This window comes from Schistocerca piceifrons, chromosome 9 (assembly GCF_021461385.2).
Source record: "Schistocerca piceifrons isolate TAMUIC-IGC-003096 chromosome 9, iqSchPice1.1, whole genome shotgun sequence".
Classification (NCBI taxonomy): Eukaryota; Metazoa; Arthropoda; class Insecta; order Orthoptera; family Acrididae; genus Schistocerca; species Schistocerca piceifrons.
This window is the reverse complement of record NC_060146.1, coordinates 90,832,830-90,858,207: the sequence shown is the minus strand read 5'-3', so window position 1 is coordinate 90,858,207 and position 25,378 is coordinate 90,832,830.

The following is a 25,378-nucleotide window of genomic DNA, read 5'->3' as shown; positions in this document are numbered from 1 at the left end:
GGCTTCCTGCTAGTTATCATCTTCTAGAAAAATAGCGATTCCTAATTCATAAACACGTTGCAAAAATTTCAGTGCACACACACATGTACACAAACACAAAGTTTCAGATACTTCTCAAAGTTTCAAAACTGGTTTTGTCAATGTATCGAATCCACCGATGTTGCGAAACAGCAATAAATTTACGTGCTCTAGGCAGTTTGTAAAGTTTGTAACTTCGTTACTTTAGCTTAAAAACCCTCAAAATCAGCGAGGGAATGGGGATACACTACGAAAATTATGACGGAAAATTCGGTCGCAAATACTAAAAGATTAAGAAACGCTGGTGTAGAAGATCTGTACGCTTAGTGACAAAAGTAAAATCATAGTTTGTATATAGCGGTGCACAATCTAGACCCCAACAGGTAGAAGGCATGTAGCTAATGGGAAGACAGTATGAAGTACACGTGGGGTCCTGAAAGCAATATCAAGCTATGAAATGTGACTCTCTAGACGTGGACAGGTCTGTGACAGCGAACTTGTCCTAGAAACAAATCATTGTCCTTTAACTGCCAGGTAAGTGGGAGGAAGCTAAGAGAGTTCTATCTTCAATAGTACCACATCTGATAAAGCAGTGTAGCGTTCAAACCATCCTTCCGTTTGGTAACAGTTTTACGAGCTTAATTTATGGATTGTTTGAAAATGTCGTGTTATTTTCTTAAGCCCATTTATTTCTTCACATAACCAAGCGTATGAGCCTTTCACCATGTACAAACAAAACAATGGTTATATGTTTTTTTTTATTTATACAGCGATTGGTGTTACCGCAGAAAAATTTCTGCCTTCATCTTTACAATTTTATCCACAAAATTAAGTTGAGTAGTTCACACGATTTAACTCACATCATGTGCCTATGGAGTACCGTTTAAATTGTACATCTGCATTAGTGATTTCTTGTAAAAAAGGCCACAGTTCGTAGTAACTGACGGGAAGGTTTTTAATTTCCCAAAATGGTTTTATAGGCCCTCTGCTGTTCTTAATCTATATAAATGATTTAGGAGACAATCTGAGTAATCAATTTACGTAGAAGATGGTACTGTCATTTACCGTCTAGTAAAGTCGTCGGCGAATCAAAACGATTTAGGAAAGATAACTGCATAATGTGAAAAGTGGCAGTTGACGTTGAACAATAAAAGCTGTGAGGTCCTCCACGTAGGTGCTAAAAATAAATTCCGTTAAATTTCGGTTATTCGATACAAGCACCAATCTAAAGGCTCTTGGTTGAACTGGCTGTCTAGAGACTATAGTTACAAGTAACTTAAACTGGAATCACAACTTGGAGAATTCTCTGCGGAACGTGAACCAACGACGACGTTTTCCTCGTAGAACACTTAGAAAATACAACAGACCTGATAAAGAGACTGAGTACACTAACTTTGTCCGTCCCCTTGCAGAGTACTGATGCGTTGTATGGGCTCCTTCCCAGATGGGACGATCGAGCTAGGTATCACACAGTGGACTCGCATCCGGGAGGACGGCCGTTCAAACACCCATCCAGCCATCCTGATTTAGGTTTTCCGTGATTTCCCTAAATCACTCCAGGCAAATGCCGGGATGGTTTCTATGAAAGGGTGAGGCCTTCCCAAGTCCTATGGGACCGATGAACTGGCTGTTTTGTCCCCTCCCCCAAACCCAACCAACCAACCTGATTGGACGGAGGTCCTCGAGAAATTTCAAAGACGGTAGCTCGTTTAGCATAATCGCGAAACCGAGAAGATAGTGTGGTAGATATCATAATCGAGTATCTATCAACAAAGGTGTTTTTAGCTGCGATGAAATCTTCTCGCCTGCCATCATCTACCTATGCCAAAATGTTTTGTAGAGCCTCACGTACATTGCGATAAATGACCATAAAATAAAATAAAATAAAATAAGAGAAATCTCAGCTCGGAGAGAAAGATTTGGGTGACCATTTTCCACCTGTGAGATGGGAAAGGTCGAGAAACGGTCTGAAAGTGGTTCTATGAATCCTCTTCCAAATATATGATATAAGGCCTGGATTCGAACCGAGGTCTTGTGCTCACTAGGCATATGTGCTAAGTAGTACGCCACCCTGGGGCAGTGGCACAGACTACCCTAGCATTCCTCCCTCCTTAGCCCAAACTCCCATTCACACTCAGCCCACCTGATGTTTTCCCTAAGCTCGAGCAACATTGCAGAGACTCTGCAACTGTATTGGAATAGCACCTCAGCTTCGAACGAGAGGGGATCCTGGCTGCAACCCAGGCACAAGTCTAAAACATCTACGAGTATAATGTATTTATGCAGACTGAAGCAAGTAATGAATATTTGTACCAAGGCTAGGATTCAAACCCATGTCTCCTGGTTGTGGTTACTAGGCAGGCGCATTAAGCACCAGGCACAGTGTCTTTGGATAATACCGAAGCACTTTTCCCTCCTAAATCCAAATTCCCATTCACACTTTAACCTCAGTGCATATGTAGTTCATATATGTTGAGACTTGGTAAGATATCTGGAACTATATTGTTTTATTTGAAGTAAGTTTGAATTTCAGAGTATTTATGCAGACGTAGATGCAGAACTAGCGGAAGGTGTTAAAGCATTGGGGGCAAATAGTTTTTAGTTGCCCAGTACTGTCCTACTTTTCCTCCTCTTAGGACACATAAGTAGGCGAACTTCTGTAATAGCCCAACAGACATCAATACCGATTTGAAAATTCTCAAATGCAGCAACAGCACCCCACAAAAAGAAATAACTGAAGAAAATTATCAAATACAAAGAACCATAGTTGAAGGAAAACAAGAAATAAATGAATACACAGTTCTCTGCAGTGGAACTCTGTTCTCTACTCTCAAAGAATTTTTAGATAATACCAGCCTATAGAACTCCCCCGCGGTTCTAGGCGCTACAGTCTGGAACCGAGCGACCGCTACGGTCGCAGGTTCGAATCCTGCCTCGGGCATGGATGTGTGTGGTGTCCTTAGGTTAGTTAGGTTTAATTAGTTCTAAGTTCTAGGCGACTGATGACCTCAGAAGTTAAGTCACATAGTGCTCAGAGCCATTTGAACCATTTGGAAGTCCCCCCTCCCCCTACACGTTCACACAGACACAGACATACGTACATACACACACATAAAAGTAAAAATAAATAAATAAAATTATAATAATAAAGATAAATCCTCAAACCTATTTTCTCTCTCTCTCTCTCTCTCTCTCTCTCTCTCTCTCTCTTTCTTTTCATACGCGCGCACACACACACACACACACACACACACACACCAATGAGAAATTCAAAACAACCACCTATGACATCTTCAATTGTTCCACAGTCTGCCATCTTGTTTTTACACCTTCTACTGTTCCACTGTGCGCCATCTTGTTATTACAGCTGGTAAACAGTGACAGAGACAGTGACAACTCAATACATAGAACTTGACAATGAAGAAGATGACGAAAAAAGAAAGGGTAAGTGAAACATAATGTAAATAGACACACACACACATACAACCTTTCACATGAATTATTAATCTCTGGCATTGCCATAACAGTTTAGAAATATCAATTTTAGCGTAAATGTTTTGCCTACATTAAGTTGTATATAGTTGCAGGTGACAAACTGTAAAGAAAAATAGTCACTGTAAAAACGTAATACAGCATGAAAACCACGCCATGTGGTAAGAAGATACGAATACACAATTTTATGCGGTCTTCAAAAACCTATGATTACGATTTAGAAACTAATATTGATATGTATTTGCCAGCCGAAGTGGCCGAGCGGTTCTAGGCGCTACAGTCTGGAACGCGCGACCACTACGGTCGCAGGTTCGAATCCCGCCTCGGGCATGGATGTGTGTGATGTCCTTAGGTTAGTTAGGTTTAAGTAGTTCTAAGTTCAAGGGGACTGATTACCTCAGAAGTTAAGTCTCATAGTGCTCAGAGCCATTTGAACCATTTATATGTATTTAAACAGTAAAGAACATTCCTTATGTTTACCAGCCATTACAATAAAAAACCCACTGATGATTGTGCAACTGCAGTGAAACATGTCTGGGACAAAAAACAAAATTGTGTTTTGCTAAAGGCGGACCCCACTCAAAAACATATGGTATTGTTAAAGCAAACACAGACAAAAGAGCTTCACCATCAAGATGATCATTCTATAGTATTGTTATCTTCTGACGCTGGCTGCACGATAACATCGGTAAACCAGGCTTTCAGAAGGAGAACCCCTCGCACGCTCATTCGTATCTGCAAGCTCCACACACGTAAGTATTCCCCCTCGGCGGGCAGTGTTGTCTGCTCGGAGACGCCTACACGAGTGCTGACGAGCCGCTTCCAGCAGACTGGGAAACGTCGGCGAGCAGCGGGAACCATCCCGCAGTGTGTTGGCCACTCGGGCGCCTCTCGTAATGGAGAGGCTTCCAGGAAGCCGCCGTGAGCGCGCGCACCGCCGCTTGGGCGGTCACGTACGGGCTGATAGCTGTCGCACAAATCACCGTGCCCGACCCGCCTGCAATCACCACCGCGCACGCGCGATCCTCTTAAGTGGAAGTGCGTTAGCGCATTTAAGCAGTCGGTCGGCGCGCTTTCATTGTAGATGGTCGGATCCGATTCCCAACAGCTCTCTGCATCTTTGTTGTATCCGCAGACACTAACCAACCTGTACACCGCTTACGAAAACTATCCTCTATTCCTCTCGTAAAGACTTCCATTTCATTGATACTGATTAGCAGTTCTCATCTTTTTGTAGCCTCTTTACCCAACAATTCCTAGCTTTATTTTGAATGCTCTAACCTCCGTCTAACTCAACATTTCGTCTTATTTGCTGCTTTCAGAAAAGTTTCTGGCTGTCGTAGATCACCTCACACAAACTTTATTTTCCTTCTCTAATAATTATCAATATCTTTATCTTCACGTATATGCTTTCTAATATTTGTTTATGTGTATACTTTCATAGTACCTCACCCAACAACCTCGCACCTTGTTCCTTCTGTTTCCAATTTTTCTCTAGCTCGACAGGATAGTTGAGTAATTCCGGACGCCGTACAACACCTCACACTAATCCTTTTTTGCTTTCGCATGTAATTGTCAGTACCCTTATTTCCTCACCTATCCTTTCCAATATCTTTTTTTTCGTAATTTACATGCTACCTATTACTAGCTTCTTAGGTTAGTCGTATTCTTCCGATTGTTTTAACGCCTATATCTGTCCGTACTAATTATATCCTACAACCCCAAACCTTCATGTTATAACCTCTATTTAGCTCAACAGTTCCCCTCCTGCACTAATTACAAAATTTTGAGAATTAAAACACGGTGGAAGTACTCTGTAATCTGTGTATTATCCGTACAGTTGTCCTATTTCAACCGTGAGTCGTCTTCAAGCATATGATTTAAACCTCACGCTTCATTTCACATTTTAATACGTCGCTTGTACATGTGGACACGTATACAACGTGTTTCTGTGAGTAAGGAACATGTTGTGGCTGTGGACTCACACAAAAATAAAATTTTTATTACAAAATAGTTGAGTAATTCTGAATGCCGTGGTACACTTAAAAATATTCTTGCTTTTCTTAAAAAAATATGTAAAAATCTGCCAACCGGTTGCATAGGTTTTCTATATACCTTGACCAGGTTTCTTCACCTCTAAGGGTGACTTCATCAGAAGGTAAGGTAATTACATGAAGAACATATCGTCAAACCTGGTCAAACCTGGTCAAGGTATATAGAAAACCTGTGCAACCGGTTGCAGATTTTTACATATTTTTCAAATTTGTGTATACGGTTGCTGCAAACGTCAGCCATGTTCAAAGTTGTATTCTTGCTTTGTCTTATAATTTCGAATACGCTAATTTGCCCGTATGTCCTTTATAATACCTCTCTGTTTCGTAGTTTGTCTACGTAGCACTAACTTTCTATAGCAATCGTCCTCTTTCGATTGCACTGACTTCTCTTACAAACTCCTGTATCCTCACACTTACCCTACAACCTCGAACCCTATTCTACATGTTCTACTCTAACTGTACAGTTCCTCTCCTCCACAAATTACCAAATAGTTTTCTAATTTTAAATGCAGTGGAGCACTTCACAATTGTTTTTGTCTCTAATGATAATAAATATCCTAATTTACTCATGCTTATTTCTAATATTCCTTTATTTCGAACTTTTCCTGTCTACTCAACACCAACCTATCAGTACACTTCTTACAGTAATAATAATCTCTCGACCGCTTTGACGCCTGTTAATAACTCCTGGTTTTTCAGAACTATTAAACGCAACAATCCAGAACTACGTACTACACGTTTCCAGTATTTCTCTAAATCGAAATTGTCTCTCCTCTACTTCTTTCAGAAGCGGAGGTAACTGATACTGAATGTCACGGAACGCATTACAGAAATAATTCACATTTTTTCATATTAATAACAGCAGAAAAAGAAAGGGTAAAAACAATTAAACGTACAGGTATAAAGCAGTGACGGCTGAAATAGAGGAAGAACTGCAGACTACGATGGAGAGAGTTTTTAAAGAAAAAAAATGGTATTCAATGATGCTAAATGAAGGAGAGATCAGAATGATGAGATTCAGCTAACATACTTTTGTGAAAATAGTGAATGGAAAGACTTCGGGACAGTCAAAAATCTTTTAGTTACTTAGGGTATTTGTAAAACTGTGTGGATAAAGAGATTTTGGATTAATGAGGTGAAAAAATGTTCTTCACATTATCAGTAAACGAGGTGTACAATTGTGGCACTAGCACAGTCGTCTCCGAACACAAGTTACCCAAATCTGCAGCAACAACGACGTCTTTCTTACCACAATTTCTTTTGAAGATCGCTCAGCATTTCAGTATGCACTGTTCCGATATCATACGGTCTTACCAACGCATTTCGAAAATCCTTCAATGAGCAATGAAGAAGTACTTCTAAGAACTCGAGAATAACGGAAACTAGTGAAATGATATGAGTGAAACGTGTTGTATCTTACGGACGGTTTAAGTTGGAAAGAACACATAGAAAATGCTGTGGGGAAGGCAAACCAAAGACTGCGTTTTATTGGCAGAACACCTAGGAAACATAACATATCTGCCTACACTATGCTTGTCCGTCCTGTTTTGGGGTACTGCTGCGCGGTCTAGGATTCTTACCAGACAAGATTAACAGAATACATCGAGAAATTTCAAAGAAGGACATAAAACAGCATGTGGGGTGCATTAAAAAAGGTTTTTTTTTTTTTTTTGAGGCGATATCTTCTTACGTAATTTCAAAAACCAGCTTCCTCCTCTGAACGCGAAAATATTTTCTTCACGCCGATTCACATTGGTAGAAACGATCATCATAATAGAATAAGGGAAAGTAGAGCTCATACAGAAAGATATAGGTGTTCGTATGTGTGAATACTGGGTGACAGCACAAAGCGTTTGACACTGTGCCGCATGGCAGACAGTTAAGCAAGTTCAGAGCATGCGGAATAGATTCTCGTATGAGCGGCTCGAAGACCTTTTAAGTAAAACAAACCAGTGCGTTAACTTGGATAGCGAGTGTTCGTAAGACACAAGAGTATCGTCAGGAGTGTCCCTGGCGTTACGACCAGACCAAACTACAGTCGTCCGGCCTTAACTATGGATTCTTTGATTGCTCTGGGAGATGGATCGTCTGAAGTACGACATACGAAATATTACCAGTATGAATTTTCACTCTGCAGCGGAGCGTGCGCTGACACGAAACTACGTGGCAGATAAAATTTTGTGCCGTGCCGAGACTCGAACTAGGGAACTTTGCCTTTCGCGGGCGAGTGCTCCACCGGCAGAATTAAAAGATGTGAGGAGGGCTGCTGAGTGGGCTTGGGTAGCTTAATCGGCAGAGCACTTGTCCGCGAAATGTGAAGTTCTCGAGTTCGAGTCTCGCTGCGGCACACAGTTTTAATATGCCGGGAAGTTTCGTATTAAATATTAGTCGACTTTACTGTATTAGCTCACTTCATATAACTAAGTTGATGCGATACTTTGCCACAGGACTGCTTCATAATTTACAACTGAGACTTGAATAACTCTTTAGTCCTACTCGAAGATGTTGGCTGCTTCAGCTGAGGTCGCGAAACGGGTTAGAGGGCATCCATGCTCGGCTCTACATTGACCTCTGCGTGAGGGCGCTGCTGTGCTGAGAGACAGGGCGTGTCTTCGTCTCTCATTCGTTGCTACGGATTGCAGCGAGACATCGCTAATGCCTGTGATATTGATGATCGTTGCCGACTTTGGGGTGACATCACGATTTCTGGACATTACCACACCAGAGAAGTGTGACATGCAGCTCTCGTTATCTACAAGCACATATAAATGATCTGATGGATACGACTTGCAGCAGTCTGCGACTATTCGCTTTTGTGTACTGCAAAGTCTCCTCGTTGAGTGATTATAAGAAGATACAGGATGACCTGGAGAGAATTTGTACTTGATGTGATGAATGGCAGTTAGCTGTAAATGTGTGAAAATATAAGTTAATGTAGATGAGTAGGAATAATATTTCTGTAATATTTGAACACTGTAGTTTGTTGTCAAAAAAAGTTTTCCGGGTTTGTGACAGCATTGTCAATACGTAAAACTGCTGACGTTTTGATCACTGTTGCAGGTGACCATCTTCAGAGTGTTTTGTAAATAAAAACACCCTGAAGATGATCACTTGCAACACTGACTAAAATCGGTAGTTTTACATATGACAATGCATTCACAAACACGGAAAAATTTTATTTACTGTGACAATGACCGCGGAAGCCCACGTTTATACTGTAGTGTGCTATTTGACAGTCACCTCGCTTACATACATACCCGTAATAGTGCGAAGCCATATGAAAAGGGACTAGCACGAAAGTCGGTTGTAGCGAAGATGAATAGTCGACTTCGGTTTGCTGAGAGAACTCTAGGAAAGTGTAACTAATACAAAAAAGAGGCCGCGCATAGTACACTAGACCCAATCTCGAGTGCTGCTACAGTAGTTTGGATCCCCATAGGTCGGATTATGTAATTCAGACGCAGTCTGGTAGATTTGTCTCCAGATCTACGTGCAAGTCTACATCTACATGTGCCTGGATACTCTGCAAATCACTTTTAAGTGCCTGGCGGAGGGTTCAACTCTCATGGGAATGTGTGGAGAAAAGATGACTTTCTCTTTGCAAAACATTGTCGAGAAAGTTTAGAGACCCGGCATCTGCGATACATCATGGTGATCCTACAGCCACCAAGCACGGCAAATACAAAATACAAGAAGTCGGGGTCGTACTGAGGCATGCAGTCAGTCGTTTTGCCAGTGGAATAGGTTAGGGAGTGACTAGTGGATTCAAGGTTTCTTCTTCCATGTACCATATGATTTGCAGAGTATGTGTGGTGTCACCGCCAGACACCACACTTGCTAGGTGGTAGCCTTTAAATCGGCCGCGGTCCATTAGTATACGTCGGACCCGCGTGTCGCCACTGTCAGTGATCGCAGACCGAGCGCCACCACACGGCAGCTCTAGAGAGACGTACTGGCACTCGCCCCAGTTGTACAGCCGACGTTCATAGCAATGGTTCACTGACAACTACGCTCTCATTTACCGAGACGATAGTTAGCATAGCCTTCAGCTACATTTGCTACGACCTAGCAAGGCGCCGTATTCAATTGATTATTAGTATTATGAAGCATGTACCGTAACGAGAGATGTTCTACAATTGTGGATTAAAGTTAAGTATTACTTCATCTACGTACTTTATTTGCAATTCTCAAGATATTGTCCTGTTCCAGAGCTCACGCCAGTCAGCGTGTAATTAAACGCGTGCATTTCGGCCTCCTCTAGAAAAACAGTGTTGGCTCTTCTGCCAACACTACAGAATGTATCTGCAGAACATAGTGAATAGTGATGGTCCCAACTAGGAGCGCTGCGGGAGTCTTACTTTAATTACATGGAGCTGCTTAGCGGCAAATTAAACAAATGGCACAGTCTATATGGTTACAAGTCAGACATATCAGAGATGAAAGGAAAACGGGAGCATAGCTGTGGAACCAGATCCTCTTACAGAAGATTGTTTTGAGTCTCGTGGCCCAGCGTGGGGAGCCTGATAATTATTCACTCGTTACGAGCGCTGGCAGGAGCCGTTCGGGGCAGGCCGCTCTGGGGTGAGGTGGGACCCGTCCGGGCAGTAACGGGCGCGTGCGGACAGACACGTGGGGGCCACGTGGTCGGCTCGCTGCTCGCGGCTCATCCCGCGCATAATGAGCGCCAGGTGAGGCGCCGCCAAGACGTCCCATCACACGCGCAGCGCGTCCACAAAAACCTGAGAGATAAAAGGCGGCGAGCGTGCCACGCACACGACGCATTGCGGCGCGGTTACACGCAAAAACTGCGGCGTCTGTCGCCGGTGTCTTCTGCACCACTGGAGCCGCCAGCGAGCAGCGGAAGGCCTCACTGCGCAGCAAGGGACACGGGCGTACGGCCGAGATTTTGTAAGGGGTTGGCTGTCGACCTTCACCTTGACCAAATGTTAGGCACAGCCCAACGGCCGAGTTGTAACGTCATCCGACCGAAGCACTAGCGGTGTCGCGCCGACCTGTGCTATGGAGCTTGCACCGGAATAGGATAGGCAGTCAATGCTGTGCTACAATGTCCACTCTTCCATGCCCCGTAAGATGGCTTACGGAGTATGTATGTGTGTGTAGAATTTCATGAATAGTTTTGGACCCAACACGAAACCGTGGGGGACACCTCTTCCTTCAGTTACGTGTAGAAGTAGAAATGGACGGAGTTGGTGGGAGATTAAGCAGGTGCCACAAGACAGAGAACACGTAGATTGCTCAGTCACATGGTTATTCCACGAGCCATCATACGACGCATGTAAGAGGGTACTTTGTATCACAGCTAATCACTCCGTATCGTGTTACGGTGCAAGCTTCGTAACACACGTCGGCGACCCAGCTGTGGTAGCGGGTGGATGGCCCTCAGGTTGTGATGTCTCCAGCTCTGCCTCAGAAAAAATAAGGTTCGCAAACAGTTATCCGGATCACACCAGGCTGGCGTTCTGCCAGTTGCGGTGGCTGTTGCAAGGTGGAAATCTCGTACCGCCTTTTCCCTCTTTCCCTGTTCGTGTCGCCGTATCTTCCGCGTCCCTGTGGAGACAGCGCGTGTAGGCAGCACAAGGTGTAGCCGTCAGAACCGCTCTAATAGGCCGTCCACAAGCAGACGCGGCCGCCGGTCACCGCATTAATCGCGGAAACGCAAACGGTGGACGCGCCCAGACCGTACCTCCCGCCACTGCTCTTGACCACGGCGGGCCAACTATTTTCCGCGGCGGCCGAATAAATAAAAAGGAACCGCGTGAGTTGTAGCCTCTTGTCCGCCACCGCGACGGCTCGCATATTTCGGGAGCGCCGCCCGGCTCGTAGGCCGCTGGTTCGACAACCGCCTGCTGCGTCATCCGCTGTACGAGGTCAACCGGAAGCCGCCGGACCGCTTGTTAAAGCCTACAGCCTGCCTGGCTCCGACGTTCGTCTGGAAACTCCTGTCCCTAGGCGTCTGAGCAGTGGTCACGACTAATCGGTTCGATCGCGCACGGCGAATTCCGTAACAGGTCTCTCGAGTTGACTGAACTCACGTGCATTAGCTTCCCGAAGGCTGTCCAGGAAAAAGGAACAGCATTTAGAGTACCAGAGCTCCACTGCACCTACATCTATTCTCTGCAAGCCACGTTGCGGTGTTTGGTGAAGGATGCTTCCGTACCACTGTAATTCCTTTGCCTTCAGTTAGCGAATATTATGTGGAAAGGATAGCTGTAGGCAAAATCTACATTCTTTTCTTGGTAGAACAGGTTCATAATTGCAGCATGGATAAAATAAAACTGGCCAGCAAACTAAGGTAGGCCTTAACGTAGGCATCCCAAATTACATCACCCTGTCGTAGCTCGGATGATGAAGTTGGGTTGGTGCACGAAACACACTTATCAGCGTAAGTGGTTCAAATGGCTCTGAGCACTATGGGACTTAACATCTATGGTCATCAGTCCCATAGATCTTAGAACTACTTAAACCTAACTAACCTAAGGACATCACACAACACCCAGTCATCACGAGGCAGAGAAAATCCCTGACCCCGCCGGGAATCGAACCCGGGAACCCGGGTGTGGGAACAGCGTGAGTGTTGCATCGATTCGATGTGCCGTGCAAGTGCATTACTATTGTGACTGTTCCTGTACCGATCGGAAGGTCATCCCTGACATTGTTTGTAGAGCTAAACATTGTTACCCCTCGCGATAGCCGGCCGTATTGGACGAGCGGTTCTAGGTGCTTAAGTCTGGAACCGCGCTACCGCTACGGTCGCAGGTTCGCATCCTGTCTCGGGCATGGATGTTTGGCTCAAATGGCTCTGAGCACTATGGGACAACTGCTGAGGTCATTAGTCCCCTAGAACTTAGAACTAGTTAAACCTAACTAACCTAAGGACATCACAAACATCCATGCCCGAGGCAGGATTCGAACCTGCGACCGTAGCGGTCTTGCGGTTCCAGACTGCAGCGCCTTTAACCGCACGGCCACTTCGGCCGGCCATGGATGTTTGTGATGTCCTTAGGTTAGTTAGGTTTAAGTAGTTCTAAGTTCTAGAGGACTGATGACCTCAGATGTTAAGTCTCATAGCTCTCAGAGCCATTTGAACCATTGAACCCTCGCGATACGTGTGGGTAGAACGTAGCAGTCGAATGGATTGAAGAATTTCAGTTGAATGTAAAGCAGCAGTAGGGTCGTTTTAAAAACGTTTGAGGAATACGAACTTACAGTATGCTGTAATAGGCTGGATCAGCAACTTTCGTTAATCAGCAGAACGAAAAGCCAGTCCGAGTTGCAAAACTTTTCCTTTTATTGATTAGATGACTAGTTTCGTCCCAAGACCCATATTCAAATGGTCGTAACACAGTCGAAATGGCATTTCCGCAGATGTCAAAAAAGTGCAATGAACATTTCCGAAGTCTTCGAAAATGTTTCGACTATGGTATGATGATATGAAAATGGGTCTCGTCTAAAAACTACTCATCGGATGAAGAAAAAGTAAAAATTTTGAAACTTGGTTTTTCATTCTTTTGTTTGAGGCATAGTAGATTGAACATCCATCATGCCACGAAGACAGTCGTGACCAGTCATCGGGTTCGCATCATAATGTTAGTCGCAGAAGGCTCGTCAATCAGGAAAGTTGCTTGACGTATGCGCCCCGTCGAAGTGATGAGGTACATACACATAATCGGTTCCATTTATTCAAAAGTAGTTTTAGAACTTAACACCGAACAGTCCGTCTTCATTCGTCAGACGTACAGGCTAACCGACGTCTAAGACTTTTGAATCAAACGAACCGTGGGCTGAAAGCTCCAGAACTGTATTCGCCGTTCCAAGAGGCTGCATGACGTCACGTATCGCATCGAACTGTCAGAACACGATTGCACGACGCGAATCTCAATTCCCGACGACCATAGCGAGCACCACGTCTTACACCACAACAATAACTCCATTAGACATGGTCCAGAAATCAGGCAGACTGGATGTCCCAGGATTGGCGTCGGGCCGGCCGGAGTGGCCGAGCGGTTCTAGGCGCTACAGTCTGGAACCGCGCGTAAGCTACGGTCGCAGGTTCGAATCCTGTCTCGGGCATGGATGTGTGTGATGTCCTTAGGTTAGTTAGGTTTAAGTAGTTCTACGTTCTATGGGACTGATGACCTCAGAAGTTAAGTCCCATAGTGCCCAGAGCCATTTGAACCATTTGATTTGATTGGCGTCTGGTGTAGTTTAAGGAAGAAACGCGTATCTTTTCAGTCACAGAATGTGTGTGTGTGTGTGTGTGTGTGTGTTTGTGTGTTTGGAGACTACCCGGTGATACCGAAATGCCTCCAATACAGTGTCCCACATATGTTGGATACGGAGGGCACCACTCTACGGTATAGTGACGAGGTTATGCAACCATATCGCCAACATTTTGGCGACAGTTTCGTTTTGACGGATGGTGACTCGTTCCTTGAACTAAGAAACATTTATAACTCCATGCCAGACACCACTGTTTAGCGCAGTCTTAGCGCAACCGGCGATGTCGAAACCATATTATAAAACAATGTGAAATCTTATGCCAAAAGGCACCGAAACATTATAAAATGTTACAGTTGTTTGGTGGTCATGTGCTAAAATTATATATTGCTCGGCTGTCGGATGTATAACAGTTGCTAAAATCAACAGGACCTATTATGTTTGGCATACTCTGTATTACCTTATTTTTCGTGTATTTAACATAGTTCGTTGTTGATTGGCGACTCCATGGAGTGTTCTGTGCACCACGACCAGATAATGGATATAAATGGAAGGAGAAACAGCATTGGTCGTATATTTTTGTTTTATTATCCGCAAAATCGATTTTCGGTCACTTAGCGACCATCATCAGTGCTGTAAGATACAATTAAAATTGTTAGGCACTGGTATTAAGTCTTATGTGATCTCTCTAAACTTGTTAATACCAGTGCTTAACAATTTTAATTGTATCTTACAGCACTGATGGTGGTCACTAAGTGACCGAAAATCGATTTTGCGGATAATGCAAGAAAAACAAATAAAATGCGACCAGTGCTATTTCTCCTTCCATAGTCCGTTGTAATTAGTAGTGCACTTATAACATACAATGAAAGTCAGAAAGGTATTGCCACGTAAACAGATATAGTGCGATCACAGCAGTAGAAGGATTAACGCAGTGGTGTCGTAAAAGCAGAAGGATCGCATTTGGTAGCCTTTGTATGTAAGTATCTGCTATACTTTACACCCCATCTGACATGAATGACGTAAAGGCGACTAAATGGACGAAAGATATCTCGTACAATATGGCAGCATCAGACTCACTGGAGAACGGAATGACGCTTGTCGCTGGGGTTCGCACTGCAACGTCTCCCACAGATTCGGGTCACGTCACAACACACACACACACACACACACACAAGCGCGCGCAAACACACTCGCTCTGTGAGGCCAGATGGAATCGCCGCCATTGGACAATTACCGGCCAACTCCCGGGCCAGTTAACACGGTGTTTACAGCAAACAGCCGCTGCGCTGCGCGACTAACCCGCCGGCACCCACACACACACAGAACTCGGCAGGAATTTAGCGTAATGCAGGCCGCTATGCTATGCCGCCTGCGTCGCGCGGTATCAGCAGCTATAGCGGAGCTGCGTGGGCGGACGGAGCGGTGGAGGATGACGCAGTCGCGGCTGATAGCCCCTGGTCACACAGACAGAGAGAGAGAAAGAGAGAGAGAGAGAGAGAGAGGAGGCGGCCAGGGGTGGCAACGGCGGCAGGAGGGGTTGGTGGTGGTGACGGCGCAGCACCCCCCCGCCCACGCGTCGGTTGCGGCGCCCGCCGCTAGGTGGCAGCAGCAGTACCGTTTAACCGCCACTGTGCGCCGTCTTTTGTTTGGACGCCCGTGGACAGGCCTGGAGCGGCCGCTAAACGAGCTCTTTCTTTGTCTCGGCGCCGGCGTCTTCACCGCAGAACACTTCGCGAGAAGGCGGCCGTTCTCTGCTGTTAACCCGAAAAACTTCCAGCCATTTTAAAAATAAAGGAATTGTACAAGGAGATGGCTTAACGCAGGATGACCTTTGTAGCGGCGTAGATACACTTTACATGTCAGGCAAGTCATCGGCTTCATTCAGTACATATGTTCGCTTATACAAGTTTATTTTTGTGGGATATATCTATACAGAATTAAATTTAAAATACTTTCCACCCACGGTCCTGACCAGGGTTCTCGGGAGGAACAGGAAACCCTTTCCCAAATATTTCCAGTTGTCACTCCATTTGCCACACCACCACCTCCTCTGGTAACTGGCTGAAATGCCCCTGATTCTTCAATTGGTCGTTAGTTGAGTAGCCTATTTTACTTTTAGGGGTGGGGAATGAAAGTAATAATAAATTATAAATACCGACATAGCTCAAAAATGCAAAATTGAAGCTATACAATGTGGCAATTGAAACGGGATGTCTCTGTGCCTCAGAGTACCTCACCATAAACGCTGCGAGACACTTAAATAATTGGGAGAAGTAACAAAGAAGAGGAATGTGAAAAATTTTGTGTCTTAAGTATGTGAATGGGATATGGAAATTGAGAAGCGACAAGGAGTTGTATGAAAAAACTGCGAATGTAATAGATACTATGAGAATTCAGAGGAATACATTTTATGGCCACTCAAAATGTATGGATAACAAGAGGCTGTCAAAAAATTCAACTTCTTTCCTAAGTATTCAAAAACCCAAATTTAATTGTTTTTATAAGTTAAGAGACATATATAGGAGTTGGGAATAGCAGACAGACACAGAAAACAGACATAAATTCAGGTAAAGGTATAATAAGTCTGAGGTTACGAGAAGAAAAAACAAAAGAAGTATGGATGGACATGGACAGAAGAAAAAGGACATAAATGAAGCAAGAATGAAGAAGTACAGTGAAACTTCCTGGCAGATTAAAACTGTGTGCCGGACCGAGACTCGAACTAGGGACCTTTGCCTTTCGCGGGCAAGTGCTCTACCAACTGAGATGTGCATGAAATATAACGCACAGCGTATTAAGACAAGGACCCGTATTCAGAAGGACAACGGTTCAAATCCCAGTCTGCCAATCCTGATATGGATTTTCTATAGTTTCGCTAAATCGCATAATAATGCGGAGATGGTTGCTATGAAAAATAGCTTAGCCGATTTCCTTTTCCATCCTCCTGAAATCCGAAACCGTGCTCCCGTCTCTAATCACCTAGTCGTAGACGTGACGTTAAACTGTACACAACCTTCCCACATTCCACGATGCTAAATTCAGGAACCGACAGTGTACTGACAAATTCGCCTTTAACATGGGCTGTGGATACGAGTCTGTGAGAAGTACATTCCCTGCGGATGCTGTCCGGTAGCTACGTTACTAACCGAACGCTCTGCACTTTATTTCGGCCGGCAGGCAATTACGTGCACGGCTAACAAATGAAACTCATTCCTTCTCCGGTAAGTTTTCGCCAAGTATGCTGCTGACTCGGCTGCCTTCCATATATTTCCCGCGATTGATTTTTCGCTCTGCGCCGACGTAGCCGGCTGCGACCAGCGACAAATGTATCTTCCTTCCTCAAAATGAGGCAATCGGTCTAATATTCCCGTTAGTTACGAAGAATTTGCGGGAGTTGGCGAATGCCGGCAGGTCGCTTCGCGACAGCGGTGAAGAATATCGGCAATTTTGGCTAACGTTGAACGCTGGCCCTGTAAGGACATGGATTGGCGGTTCAGATAGAAGCAGACTGAAACAGGCGGGTAAATACATTGGTGTACAGAGCTGCCACTAGATCAGGTACAGGAAAGAGGGTGGGGTCGTGGTGTTAGTGGGGGATTATGTGTGGCTCTCTCTGCGGGCTAAATAAATGAAATAATAAAACACGAGTGTTTCATTAGCATATTGCCGCTGTGCTGAAACGACTATGCAGCGTCGGGTATTAAAGCAGTTTGATGTGTGTGTGTGTGTGTGTGCATGTGTGTGTGTGTGTGTGTGTGTGTGTGTGTGTGAGAGAGAGAGAGAGAGAGAGAGAGAGAGAGAGAGAGAGAGAGAGAGAGAGAGACACAGGCAGAGTTAGAGAGAGCACAACGTATGTAACGACGTGCAAGTACATTCCGCAGGCCACCGTGCGGTAGACGGTGGAGTATACTTCGAATCAGTGTTTGTCACTCCTTTCCCAGTCAAATCAATATTTACAGCAAGGGAAGCGAAGAGCCTGTGTGCTGCTTCCTACTTTGTCTTTATGCTTCTCAAGATTCCGATCGAGCTCTAAATTCACTATTTGCCTATAAAAAGGCGTTTAAAAGAAGACAGAAATGCGCTACCATCAATTTTTTAAAAATGTTATTCCATTTATTTATTTTTATTTTATTGTGTTACATTTTTTAGGTATCATCAGTCTTTAGAGGACTTCGATGCGGACCGCAACAACTTCCTCTCCTGTGCCAAATCTGCATCTCGGAGAAAAGCTCATACCTAATGTTCTGTCTTTCCCTAGCGCATTTACCCTCTACAAATCCCTCTAGTGCCATGGAAGTTATTCTCTGATGTCTTAAGATATCCTATCACCCTGTCCCATCTCCTTGTCAGTGTTTTCCTTATATTCTGCGTAGAACCTCCTCACTTCTTACCTTATCGGTCCAGCTAACTTTCAACATTCTTCTGTTGCACCACATCTCAAATGCTTCGTGTCTCTTTCGTTCCGGTTTTCCCGGAATCCGTGTTTCACTATCGCACGTGCTGTGCTCCAAACGTACATTCTCAAAATTTTCTGCCTGAGACTGAGGTCGAAGCAACCGAAGATATTTACTTCTTCAGATGCTTCGGCAGCATACTAAAATAAAAATAATAATACATAAAAAATAAGCACCATTATAAAATAGATGCAAAGTATGATAAGTACCCTCTGTACAAAAAGCATATCATTCTCTGTAGAAAACCTATAACATTACATCTGTCGATTACGTACAAAAACATCTTTTTAACTATTTGTTTATGTAAGTTGTTCTTGGTATACACTGTGTTCAGAAAGTTGTGTGTAATTTTTAACATGTGTGAGATTCTGCACAAAATGACCATAAGAAAACTGTAAGTACAAGTTCTTTCAAATTTCGCCACAGACTACGCATAAAGATCGATAGCCAGCTAAAAATTGAGCATTTTTTTATATTGCAGTAAAGATAACAGAATAAAGTAGAACCTGACACATAAAAAATATTACAGTGGTATAATACACAGAGAAAAACGAATTTGAAAATGGGAATAATTTCTCGAAATACGTCGTGTGAAATATAAATAAAAGAAAATCGTGACTGGTAGCAGGAATTTTCTTTAAAAAAACACCGTACAATAACTAAGAACACCAAAGCACACAGTCAGTTGAAATAAAATATTAAAGGAAAATAGACGGGTGTACTCTGAAAGGGCAAATAAAGAATTCTGTAACTAGAAAATAGTTTAATATATTTTGCATGAAGCAAGGAATAGGAAACGAGACAACAGAATGGAACATGCGTATTGAAAAAACGGGAAGAGAAATAATAGTCAGATGTGTAGTATAATGTAGACTTGTAGGAAAGAGAGATTTAGGACCAAGGAAAAGGTGGCTTCTGTGAATATGGAACAGACTACAGACTATAAAACTACTGCACTACTGCTTAAAGTAGAGAAGAGACGGCAACTTGACTAAATGAAGGGACTGGTTAAAAAGACACCCCTGAATCATAAAGGAGTTTTCAATTTGATAATGCAATTGTGTGTGTGTGTGTGTGTGTGTGTGTGTGTGTGTGTGTGTGTATGAAGGTAAAAACTATAGAGGGAAACAAGAATTGAATACAGTTAGCAGATCCAGGAAGACGTAGGTTACATTAGTTACGCATAGGTGAAGAGGCTTGCACAGAATCGTCTATAATGGAGAGCTGCATCAAACCAGTCTTCGGAATTATGTGTAAATTACAAATGGAGAAGGAAACATTGTACCTGTTGCTAAGCGTTTTTGTATTTAGGGGTGTTGGACCCGATGAAAAGCTGGGCAAATTTCTTTATTTCGCATATTGTTGAGTTACCCGTTTACTGTGCTTGCTGCGTAACAGGAAGCGAATGTTTGCGCCTTGCTCGTATCTTATCCTGAGGTATCCACAGCAGGACCTCACACCTTGTCTACCTCGGAGTCCCTTTCTGACTGGCAGTTAAAAACATGTTTCGGAAAATCGTCCTCATCAGCTTATGAATAAAAATATAGATACGTAGGACCCCGTCATAGCTTGCCAGTGGACTGGTTCCGCAACTCACCCAGTTCCCGTAACACAAAAAGACGTGTGTCGTGAAATTCCTTTTCCTCTTGTAGTTCTGCCAAGAGACGGATGGACATTTCCCTGAAGCCTTCTTTGCGCTTTGGATGTTTGGACTCGTTAAGCACTCTGTCTCATGTGACACACACACACACACACACACACACACACACACACACACACACACACATACATGGATATTGTTACTAAACGAGCCTTTCAACAAGTCACTGCGAAGCAACAAAAGCGGAAAGACGCGAGGTCGGTGTTTGCTCTGACAACACGCAAAGAGACGACAGTTTCTCACACGAGTATTCCACTGTTCGAGCGCCTATAGCATGCGCGTGTGTGTGTGTTTTTGTGGTTACTCTGCAGCTAATATTTGCTGGACATTTCGACGTGTCTGCGGTCAAACAGTGTCCGCTGGAGCCGTGGTGGGCTTCAAGAAACGATTACTGTCGATACTCGTTGGAAGACGTTTCGCAAACGGGGTCTTGGAACGGAAGGACACGGTTGCGAATGCCCATCCTTCCAACACAGTGGAGGAGAATCACGTCGGGAAAATGTTTTTCAGTGACGAATCAAGAAGCTGGCTGTACTTACCAGAATAAACGCTGCACAGAAATATTCTAGTTTACAGAAACCGCATGAAAATTCAGGAGACGAGTGTTAACAATTTCTGATGACGTTGGTACCGGCTGTAAACGTAAGCAAGAGTTAAAAGGACCAGTTGTATGGAATGAACATCTACTGTGCGCTGAATACGGACTGAAAGTAAAATATACAAGGATTATAGCTCTTTTTTTTTCTCCGCAAACATCTGTTCACATGGTTCAAATGGCTCTGAGCACTATGGGACTTAACTGCTGACTGAGGTCATCAGTCCCCTAGAACTTAGAAGTACTTAAACCTAACGAACCTAACGACGTCACACACATCCATGTCCGAGGCAGGATTCGAACCTGCGACCGTAGCGGACGCGCGGTTCCAGACTGTAGCACCTAGAACCGCTCTGCCACCCCGGCCGACAATAGTAACAAGGAGCCGAACAAATAAATACAGATGTTTGCGGAGATCTTGCTACGAAATGTACGACCACAGCTGCGAATTCCCAGACTATAGAGTCGTTTGTAAAGATAATAGTATTGTGACAGCGGACGCCAGACTGAGATTCATAGAAAGAATCTTAAGGGAATATAACTCATCCACGAAGAGAGGGCTTATAAGGCACCTGTTCCGCCTATTAGTTATTGTCAATATGGGATGCTTACCACGTAGGACTGATTGAAAGGATAGAGATCATCGAATGAAGAGGAGCGCGTTTCGTCACGGGATCGTTTAGTCGACCCAGGAGCGTTACAGAGATAACAAGTGACAGGCGTTACAAGAGAGACGTTGTGCATCACTATGAGGCTTAATACTGAAATTTCGTGAGAGCACTTTCTGGGAAGAGTCGGACATCATATTACTTCCTCCCACATACATCTCGCATAATGACCAGGACGAGAAAATCTGAGAAATTTGATCTAATACAGAAGCTTACCGACAATAGTTCTTTCCACGCGCCATTAGCGAGTGGAACAGATAAAGGGGGAAATCAGTTGTTCCAGAAGTACCCTCCACCACACACCGTTAGGTGCCTTGCGGAGTATGATATAGACGTAAACACAGCAGAAATTAAACTAGCAACAAAGTTTACGACACGGTAGATGTAGTGAGGCAGCTGTTACTACTCTGGAAGCAAAGTAAACCATGAACGAGGAGGATATGTGAAGCACTATAGCACGAGAATTCCTCGGCAGAACAAGTCAAATGTTATCATACACTTGAGAAAAGATACTCTGCGACTGTGCGCCTGGAGAAGAACGCTGTATGAAATCAACGGCTGTGGAAAAACCGGAAAAGAAGAGAATCGAAGAATTTGATATGTAGTGTTATAAAAGTATGTTGAAAACCAAATGGACTAATAAAAAACGAGTCATCAGAAGAATTGGCGACGATAGAAATGTTTGTAAGCCTTGTCAAGAACAAGGGAGATTCGTTAAGATGTGGGAGCTCTACGGGGTAAAAACTGTAGGAGAAGATAGAGATTGGAATGCAGGCAACAAGTAATTGTGCTGCTCTGAGATGAAGAGGTTGGTGCAGAAGTAGTGGTGGAACGTGTTAAATCAGTCAGAGAGCTGAAGACCCAACAAAAAAAGTAAAGCGAGCATCTTTTACACGTCAATGCCATCGTGGATTACACTAGACTAACACAAAAAAATGGCTCTGAGCACTATGGGACTTAACTTCTGAGGTCGTCAGTCCCCTACAACTTAGAACTACTTAAACCCTACTAACCTAAGGACATCACACACATCCATGCCCGAGGCAGGATTCGAACCTGCGCCCGTAGCCGTAACGCTGTTCCAGACTGTAGCGCCTAGAACCGCTCGGCCACCCGGGGCGGCAGACTAACACAAACGCGGTCATATGTACTTTTTGTATAATACGTTGCTTATCTTTTCCTATAGCTTACAGCCATTTTCCTTAGAATTTCGAACATCTTGCACCATTTCCCGTTGTCGAACACTTTTTTCTACGTCGAAAAATCCTATGAACGTGTCTCTTATTTTTCCTAAGTCTAGCTTCCATTATTAAGCGCAGCGGTAAATGCCTCTCTGGTCTCTTCATTTTTCTTAAAGCCAAGCTGATAGTTATCTAACAGATCCTTAATTTTCCTTTCAGTTCTTATGTGTATCACATTCTGCAGCTTCGACGCATGGTCTGCTATGGCGCCTGTGCGATAGTTCTCGTATTTATATGCGCTTTCTCCATTCCAGTCTCATAGATTCTACAAACTAACTTGAATAGTCGCTTGGTTGCCTCTTTCCACAACAGCTTTACAGTCTTGTTTAATGTGAAGTTGCAGGGGGATGCAGGCTTGTTCCACCGAGCGAGGTAAGATACTGTGGTAAAACTGTAGTTTTTTATTCGGGAAGTTGATGCTTCGAAATCAAAAACCACAGTTCACGTCGAAATTTAAGCAAGTTTGCCGTAAATCATGTAAGACGAATATTAGAACGTTTCCTTTGAAAAGGCAGCTCTGTACTCACGTGGAAGTGTAGCTTAGCACGCGCCAGGGAAAGAGAGAAAGACATACGGACTGTTGTCTGTATCGGCGCAGAGTTCAAACACTCGCGCGGAATGAATAACAAATACGCCCGGTGTCAGTACTGTTATATCTCTGTGAATGCCGGTCCCTCATAAACAGAGACCGGTATCTGCGTTGGAAGCCAGTCCCAACGACAAGCGCGAGTAACACACATATTTCTTTCCACCAGGTGGTAGGGCAACGTTCACAGGGAGGCAATAAAGCAGCGAAATATTAAGTCGCTGACATGGCTTATTCATGCCTGAATAGTTCCACTTGTCTACCAGTCTCGCCGACCTCACCCATGGATTCCGTACGGATCTCTCTTCCTCGTATTGTCCGTCGGTCCTCCTGATACGAAATACGTTTCTCGCTAGCTCGATGAGAAATACTGTTTGCAAATAAGGGATCTACTACTACATCTCCTCAATCCACCTTACAGTGTGTGGCGGAGGGTACATGGTCTAGCTGTACGTCTGCATACAAGTTGGTCATAATTAAACTGACGATGTTCCAAGTAGTGCAGTGCGGGCTATCTACATCGCAGGACGATGAAATGTAGTAGGTATACTCATTAATCGAAACACTCGCAGAGTACGCTGGAAAAAAAATCCAGTAGTTCCGCTTGCTGCCATCATGGCCTGTAAGCAGTCAGAATGTGGATTGTTTCCTGTTATCAGTATGCTCTTTGTCGCTAGGCGGCACGAGTTGATTTCTTTTGTGAAGTGACAGTGTAAAAGGTCAAGAATATTGAAGTTTTCCGTACGAAACGCAGTGCCTGTTGAGAAGAAAGACCGTGCAGTACCGGTAACATTCATTTATCAGAAAGCCAGCAGCAGTAGCGCTGCATTACGGAAACAGCTGCGAAGAGGAGGCTGTATGTTAATGGAGGGATAAAGTATATGATGAAAAGATTTGAAGAAACAGCTGACCGTAGCAGTCGCGCGGTTCCTCACTGAAGCGCCTAGAACCGCTCGGCCACCGTGGCCGGCAATTTGAAATTATTCTTTGACATTGACAGTGGGGACATACACCATCTGTTGATTTAAAATGCTAAAAATCCTACGTCAGGATCGCAAATTTTCTTTGCTGATTACTGGTTTCGGCTCATTGATGAGACATCTTCATATCAGTCTAAGATGTTGCTCAGTATGTGACAATCATTACACATCGTCGTATTCTTAGAACTAAGTCGCGCTTAAATGAACAAACTACAAAATTTTGTACATGGCTGCACGTTCAGAGATCCCGAATAGTTACAATTGAAAGAGAAACAGCCCTCGGTCACTATATTTTTAACAAATTAACCTCGTTTCAACACTGCTAGGAGTGTCTTCTTCAGAATTGAAAACAAAAAATGATCTATATTCTATAACATGGTGACAGAACGTTTTTAGTCATTATTCTGTCACCATGTTATAGAATATAAATCATTCTTTGTTTTAAATTCTGAAGAAGACACTCCTAGCAGTGTTGAAACCAGGTTAATTTGTTAAAAATGTAGTGACCGAGGGCTGTTTCTCTTTCAATTGAACCAACTACAATTTATCATTTTAGGGTCATTTATCTCTATGACTACGACGATGTGTTATGATTGACATACAATGAAGAACGTTTTAGATCATTTTAGATTGATCTGAAGGTGGCTCGTCAATAATCCGGAACGGCAAACAATAAAGAAAATTTGCGATCTTGCCGTAGGATTTTTGTCCACATCCGTTTTTATCCTTGACGTTAGAATATCTGCTCTAGGATGCAGCGACAGACGTACATAATTGGTTATGTTCTTTAATACTCTTCCTCAGTGACGTGGTAGCAGTAACACCTAACGGTGAAGGTGGATTTGGATGGTTCGAAATTTTCTGGCTGACTGCAACTACCGACAGCTATCCAGGCAACTCACAACAGGACAAGGTCCCGGGTTCGAGTCCCGGTCCGCCACCAAAAGTTTAAACCTTGCAGGAAGTTTTAGCTCAGTGCCCACTCCGCTGCAGAGTGAAAATTCATCGCGTGCTTTTTGGCTGAGTCGGTGCTGCCCTGACGGTCGGTCCAGTTGTGGAGTGCGGGCGGAAGCCGCACCGAGGCCGCGATGCGAGTGCTGTGATAAGGGCGGCAGCTCGTGGGAAGCCGAGGCGGCGGCCCTGTTTGCCGTTCCCAGGACACGGACCGCAGACCCAGCCGCCGTATCTGCCCGACCCGCATCCCTCGGGCTGGTCAGCGCGCAGCACTCGCCGCCACACACCGCACCTAGCCACATTCCGCCCGCGTCCGTAGCGGAGGCGTATGCCCGTGTCTTCCACAGCGCCTGTAGTAACCAGCGAGTACGCGATTAGTAAACAGCTCGTTGCTGCGGTACTCGGAGGAACCACTTCGGGGAAAACGACACCGAT